Source organism: Tachypleus tridentatus, unplaced genomic scaffold, assembly GCF_004210375.1.
Source record: "Tachypleus tridentatus isolate NWPU-2018 unplaced genomic scaffold, ASM421037v1 Hic_cluster_2, whole genome shotgun sequence".
In the NCBI taxonomy this organism is placed as follows: domain Eukaryota; kingdom Metazoa; phylum Arthropoda; class Merostomata; order Xiphosura; family Limulidae; genus Tachypleus; species Tachypleus tridentatus.
This window is the reverse complement of record NW_027467782.1, coordinates 21,950,621-21,958,312: the sequence shown is the minus strand read 5'-3', so window position 1 is coordinate 21,958,312 and position 7,692 is coordinate 21,950,621.

The window sequence follows — 7,692 nt, the reverse complement described above, 5'->3', positions numbered from 1 at the left end:
GCTTTATAAAATTTCACAATGTTCTAGTTGTTGACTCGGAATGTCAAACGTTATGACAGTTTAAACAACTACATTTTCAAATTTTAGGGAAATATTTGTTTGTTGGTTTTGAATTATCCATCAATACCAATCTTTAGTTTTGTACTTTATCCGTCAAAACCAATCTTTAGTTTTGTACTTTATTCATCAATACCAATCTTTAGTTTTGTACTTTATTCATCAATACCAATTTTTAGTTTTGTACTTTATCCGTCAATACCAATCTTTAGTTTTGTACTTTATTTGCCAATACCAATCTTTAGTTTACTACTTTATCTGTCAATACCAATATTTAGTTTTGTACTTTATCCGTCAATACCAATCTTTAGTTTTGTACTTTATTTGCCAATACCAATCTTTAGTTTATTACTTTATCTGTCAATACCAATATTTAGTTTTGTACTTTATCCGTCAAAACCAATCTTTAGTTTTGTACTTTATCCATCAATACCAATCTTTTATAAAACGAACCTTATTATAATTAAGAATGTAGTTTATCTTATATACATGTTCGGTTCAAACAACACAAACTGTTGTTTTTCATAAAGATATTATCAACTTAAATTCCTTATTTATGTTGATTTTCAGCATGACAAAGTGCCACTAGAAACAGATGATGAAGGTGGGAGTTTTTTTTTACAACTTACTAATGGAAAAGACAGTTAGTGATGTTAATGGTGTTAACTGTAGCTGTTCAGATGCTCGTGTAACTGTGAGTAATGGATTAACTGTAGTTGTTTAGGAGCAACTATGAACAGTGGAGTAACTGTAGTTGTTTAGTATGCTAAGGTAGATTAGATTGTTTGGTAAGAGAAAAACTACAGTAATACAAATTGTAAAGGACTTTCTGTAGCATAATTGTAATTATTATAACTCCCCAGGATGACTAACGGGTAGTTCAAACAGCAGCGTTTAGACACCTGAAGTTGGTCTTTCCATTCCTGGTTTCAAGTTATTTGATGTTATGGCAATTTTCTAATTTCATTTCAAACTAGATGTACTTTAATTCTTAAAATAGAATCACATTAAAAAAGCTCTAATTTATAAATTAAAAACTTAAAACAGAATTAAAAAGATTAATGGCCTTTAAAAAACTAATGAAGGTGGACAGTGTCACTATCGCCAATAACACTGTCTAAAGGTTGTGGATAAACCTTGGGACAAAACATGTTTAAAACAGTACCGTCATTGAGAGTCGTAACGATGGCAAGAAAGTAAAATGTGACTTATTGTGACCTAAGTGTTACACAAACTGGTGCATCAGCTTCAGATAAAAGAAAGCAATGAGTTAAAAAACTGTGACCAATGCGTAGTCTAGTTAGAACAACTTCCTCTTTCCGATTTTTATGGAAGCAAGACGGCCAAAGTCCAATATAAGGTTTTATTTGGAAACCACTTGTTTTCACGTTGCTTAATCCAAGTCGACTACCAAATGGCACGGAACCGAGCCTTGAATATAGGACCATAGTCCATGTATGGAACAGGCACAGCAGTGATAGTGCCAGAACAAACAGACTTAGCTGTGGTACTGCTTAGCTTCTATGTGATCCAGGGCAAGACAAATGGAGTATAATTCTGCATTGAACACAGAAATTGTAGAGGGGTTTCTGTGCACAACCATCGAACCACACCAAACCATGGCAGATCCCACAGAGTCACCTGATTTCGAACCATCTGTATAAATAGGAATGGAAGATAGTTCGAAAGATGTTCAGCAAACAACAGACAGTAATTCCAATCTGGAATATCTGCTTATCTTAGATGACTTAAAGAAAGGTCACATTTGGGGATTTTAATTAGCCATGGTAGGTTGGGCTGACCAGTGGATACAGCAATGTCATCCAAGGACAGACCCAATTCATCCAACTGCGCCTGGATACGAAGGCCGAGAAACAATGGCAGGTCGTCTGTTCGGAAAAAGCATCCCAACTGGGGTTGTATTTTCCTCAAACGGTTTTAGAGAGAAAGAAGTTAAAACCATTTGCTGTGGTCCACTTCAGTGAACGATTCAGGGCAGTCTGTAGCTGCTGCTCAATATACCTCATGTTTGATGACTGAGTTGTGAAAGTCGTTGGCATGGAGCCAGTTTAAACAATAACAGGGAAATATTCAGTGATGGCATTAATCTTTATTTTGAAAAGTAGTACACTCAAAACACAGCCCCGAGATACTCCAAGCTCCTGTAGAAAAGAATGGGAAAGTGTCGAACCAACATGAACTTGGAATCGCATGTCAATTAAAAAATAATAATACAAATTAGCAAACGATCATGTAACCCATATAAATGGAGGTCTCGTAAAATGCCATACCTCTATGTAGTATCATAAGCCTTATCAAGAACAAAGAATACAGATACAAGATGTTGTAGTTGGAGAAAGGCTTCTCTGATTGACGCTTTAAGTCGAATAAGGTAGTCCATTGTGGAGCGTTGTCGTCGGAACCTACATTGGGTGGGCGAGAGGAGGTTGTTTGATTCGAGGACTAAAACAAGACGAACATTAACCTTCTTCTTAAGGTCTTACAGAGACAGCTCGTAAAAGCAAATTGAATGGTAGTTTGAAAGAATCTTGGGATCCTTCCCAGGCTTAGAGAAAGGTAGGACAATTGCCCAGCTTCAGGCATCAAGAAAACCATTTTCCTACCAGATCCAGTTAAAAACAATAAAAATTGCAAGAGAAGCAGAAGATAGACGACACAATATCTCGTAGTGAACATCGTCAGGTCCGACCGATGTTCTGTCAAACCGATGAAGGGCCAGTTTGAGTTCCACCAGTGTAAAGTAGCGATTATAGGCAGAGCGATTACATCTTTCCTTTTGAACTGATTGTCTCTACGCCTATAATCGCTACTTTACACTGGTGGAACTCAAACTGGCCCTTCATCGGTCTGACAGAACATCGGTCGGACCTGACGATGTTCACTACGAGATATTGTGTCGTCTATCTTCTGCTTCTCTTGCAATTTTTATTGTTTTTAACTGGATCTGGTAGGAAAATGGTTTTCTTGCTAAGAAGGTGGAAGATGAAGCAGAAGTGCTAGATACCTGGCAAAAGCTTTCAACTAGAGTATTGGTGATGCTCCTGGTATCAGCTACTTCCTGGCCATCAGAGGGCAAGATAGAGAGGGGACAGAATTATACTGCCCACTGACCTTTTGAATCTTATCCAATATGACTTTGGAATTGGTGGTAGAAGATATGTTGGTTGTGAATATAATCCAAGATTTCTTCTGGCTTTGACATCTTACCCACCGAGCATGGGCACGTGGTTGCTGGAAAGCGATGTAGCTTGAGATTGTGGGATATCTACGGAAAGTATCCCAGGCCCATTTTTTAGCCTTCTGTGTCATATGGCAGGCAGAATTCTACCACGAATGAGGATATCGTGAAAAACGTGTCAAGGTTTTAGGAATACCTTGAACAGCTGCCTGTATAATACAGTCGGTTACTTCTGCCACACAGTCGTCTATTGACGGCTTACAGACGAGGGCAGGATCAAGTTCTGCAACAGCAGTGAAAGAGGGCCAGTTGCTTGATCCAGCTTCCACCAGGGCATGTGGGTCAGGTGGCATCTACCGTAGTCAGTCTCTCTCAAAACTATAAAAAAATGATCACTGTCTTGTGGATTACTGTCAACACTCCATGAAAAATGGGAGAATAATGAAGGGAAGCAAATTGAGAGATCAATAGCAGTAAAGGACTGACTAGGTGCATGATAATAAGTAGAAGAACTAGTATTTAAAAAGAAAAAGGTTGTGATCAAAAAGCATACACTCTACAGAACAACCCTTTCTATTAATATCAGCACTTTCACAGAGGGGATGATGTCCAATTAAGTTCCCCAATATGAAAAAGGGAGATGGCAACTGTTCAATGAGAGCTTCAAGGTTTACTTGATCACAGGTCTCTCCAGGCAACAGATAGAGAGAACAAACAGTGGTGGTACGACCCGAGGAAACATGGATGGTTACGGCTTCAAGGGTGTGTCAAATGGCAAACAGAGTGGGCACATGTTGATCAACCAACAGTGCCACCCCTCCATACACTCGTCCATCACACAGCCTCTCATTTCTGTACAAAGAAAACTGCCGAAAGGTGACTGTATCAGCTGTTTTCAGAAATGTTTCCTGTAAGGAAAGACAAACAGAATGGTAGGAAGCAGTCAGTGGTTTGATGTCATCTAGATTAGAACGTAAACTTCGACAGTTTCATTGTGTCAAGATGGATAGTTTTATTTATGTGTAGAAGAATTGGGTGAAGAGCCCTTCTGTTTTCAACTATGTCTTTTTTCTTTATTTTATTTATTCAAGGGGTGTCTGTCGATCTCCATGGATCCTGCCCTGGGTCGATTGGGCAGGTCTTTGTTGCTGGAAGAGGATTTCAACCATTGAGGACATGAACGAATAATCGTTTTGCATCTTGGTGCGGGAGAAGGATATGTACCCGAGGAAATGTGTGTGCCTAGAACCAAAGGAAGTGGATCTTGGGGTTTGCTGGAATGAATGTTACGAACAGAGATGGGTGTTGACATTTATTCATGAACCTTTTAACCATGGAGATCATCTGGTTTGAGAATGATTCTTTTGGAGGCACAAGAGATCTGACTGAACTCCAACTGTAGTAGTGGAACGAAGTGCAGCAGCATACATCTGAGATGAAATGGTGGACAGCAACTTTCGAGTCTCAGGGTAAGTAATGTTTTGAATCGTCTTCAAACGCTGCACCTCTTTTCTTCCAACCATTTAGGGCAAGAACAAAAGTAGGATGGGTGAAAGCCATTGCAATTGACGAAATGAGGGTCCGTTTCACACTCATAGGCATCATAGTTCTGGCCATTACAAGCACACATCAAGCAACCACGACATGATGTCTTTGAGTGACCGAGCTGCTGTCACTGGAAACATTTGAGATGGTTTGGAATGTATGGCCGTATTTTGCAGTTTAAGATAATCTGCCTTGATGGTGGCAGGTGGACGCAGTGATGTAAATGTTAAAATAAGGACATTGGTCGGCATCATAATTCCATCTTTAAGAGTGGAGATATGCTTCACTGCAGAAACTCCTTGGGTGGAGAAACCAGCGAGAATCTCCGACTTTGGGATGTTCTTCAAACCCCTCTCAACAATAACTCCTCATGGTGAATTCAAAGTAGCATGGGGCATAACTTCAATAGGTATATCCCCAATCGCCTTTGAATGTAAGAGGAGTTTAGATGTAGATGTTTCCACCAACATGTCACCAGAGCAAAGTTTTTTGAATGATTTCGGAGAGCCAGCAAGTCCCTTTAGTCTCTTCTGAATAAAAAAAGGAACACATTTGCCCTAAATGTTTGTCTGAAAGAGAATGTAGTATAAGAAAATAAGATACAACAGGTGGTACAGATGTTGAAGACTGCTATAAAATCTTCAAAACGTGGTCATTTTCCTATGGACTGCTTTTCCACTATTTTATTTAAGTTTATATTTGCAGGAACCATAATAAAAAATAATTTTTCAGTACTCACTGACCTCCACCCACCATTGGATGCATTACAATGCTAAACAAGAACACTACAGCAACTCCAGGGTTTCGCGAGCACTATGTCCAAACACCAGCATCAGATATAATGTCCACAACACCTGTTGAGAGCATCCAACACTGGTACTTGGTTGACCCTAACCAGTTTACAGGAATTCATAGCCAAAATGGTGTGTTAGGGTTAGTCCCATCAACCACCAAGATCCTCTCCTCCCCTTCATGGATCACCATGCACGGCAAACATGTGGGTGGATGTTTAGATTTCAGAGGAGGTAAACTGAAAGAAGAAAACCTTCCCTGGGAGGTCCTCTCACCACGTACAGGAATTCACACCGAGGGGACTATGCTAATGTAACTTTCAGTAATGGACTAACTATAGTTGTTTAGTTGATTGTGTACCTGTCAGTAATGGATTAACTGTAGCTGTTTAGTTGCTGGTGAAGCTATCAGTAATGGATTAACTGTAGCTATTTAGTTGCTGGTGTAACTATCAGTAATGGATTAACTGTAGCTGTTTAGTTGCTGGTGAAGCTATCAGTAATGGATTAACTGTAGCTATTTAGTTGCTGGTGTAACTATCAGTAATGGATTAACTGTAGCTGTTTAGTTGTTGGTGTAGCTACTAGAAATATCCAAAACTTTCTCTTATCCCTTGCTAAACATTTTCTGATTTATTATAGTAACAACTTGGAAGACTGTTTCTGCTTCCTTTAGTGATAGAAACTATATGTCTTATGAAAGGAATTTTAAGCCAGTGTTTTTTGTTGACAATCTTGATCCTGTAATAGAAAAGGAACAATTCAACAGACTGTGTTGTGGAGAACAACTCAGGGTAATGGATATATGTTTCAGGTAAATCTGTATGTTAGAAACAGGAACCAGCTTTAAAGGAGCATCGTAAATATGCTGTTTTATTATACCAAATATGAGCATGTTTTATACTGTAAGTTACATAAGTAGCCTTAATGTAAGAAAAATTAGCATGGATTAGTGTTCATTGTCAATGACTTCATTCACAAGTGTCTTACGTTATTCACATGTAGATGTCTTTATTTATTCATACATGTACTTGTCTCGTGTTTCTTACCTTATTCATTTATACTTATCTTCTCTCTTTACAAGAATTTGTTTAATGTATCTTACTTCATTCATATGTACGTGTTCAATGTCTCTTACTTCATTCACATGTAGGTCTCTACTGTTTCTTACTTTATTCGTATACATGTGTGTATTCTTTGTTTACATATACTTTTTAATGCTTCTTACTTCATCGAAATGCAAATGTCTACTTATTCATGTACACTTGTCTACTGTTTTTCATTTTATTTATGCATATTTGTCTACTCTCTTTATTTCAATACACGTGATCAATGTTTCTCATTTTATTCAAATTTAAATGTCTACTGTTTCTTACTTTATTTATATACATGTGTCTACTGCATTCAATATTTCCTACTTTATTGACATCTGGATATCTTTATTTACCTTTAAGTGTCTACTGCCTTTAATTACATCCATCTACTCTGTTTAAAACTGGTACATATTAACTCGTACCTGATGTAAATGTGAATTTTTTAGTATTAATAACGTTCATACTATAAAATAATTAATTTACTCATAATAAAATTAAAATACAGTATTTTTTTATTGTAATATATGATGTTTTTGTCACAGCCTTTAAAATGGGATAAAGATCTCAAGTGTCTATTTCAGTGGTCATCATCCGTATCTGCTAATACAACCAATTAAGTTAGAGGAAAAGAGCCACAAACCTTATATTGTTCAACTCCACGATGTCATAAGTGACCAAGAAATCCAAAGACTAAAGAATATTGGTCAAGTTACAGTAAGAATTTAAACATTTTAGTATATGAACTTAAGGATTAATAATCAACATTCTTCGCAAAAGTAGTTGGTTTTTAGAATTTCGCACAAAGCTACTCGAGGACTATCTGTGCTATCCGTCCCTAATTTAGCAGTGTAAGACTAGAGGGAAGGCAGCTAGTCATCACCACCCACCGCCAACTCTTGGGCTACTCTTTTACCAACGAAAAGTGGGATTGACCGTCACATTATAACGCCCCCACGGCTGGGAGGGCGAGCATGTTTGGCGCGAAGCGGGCGCGAACCCGCGACCC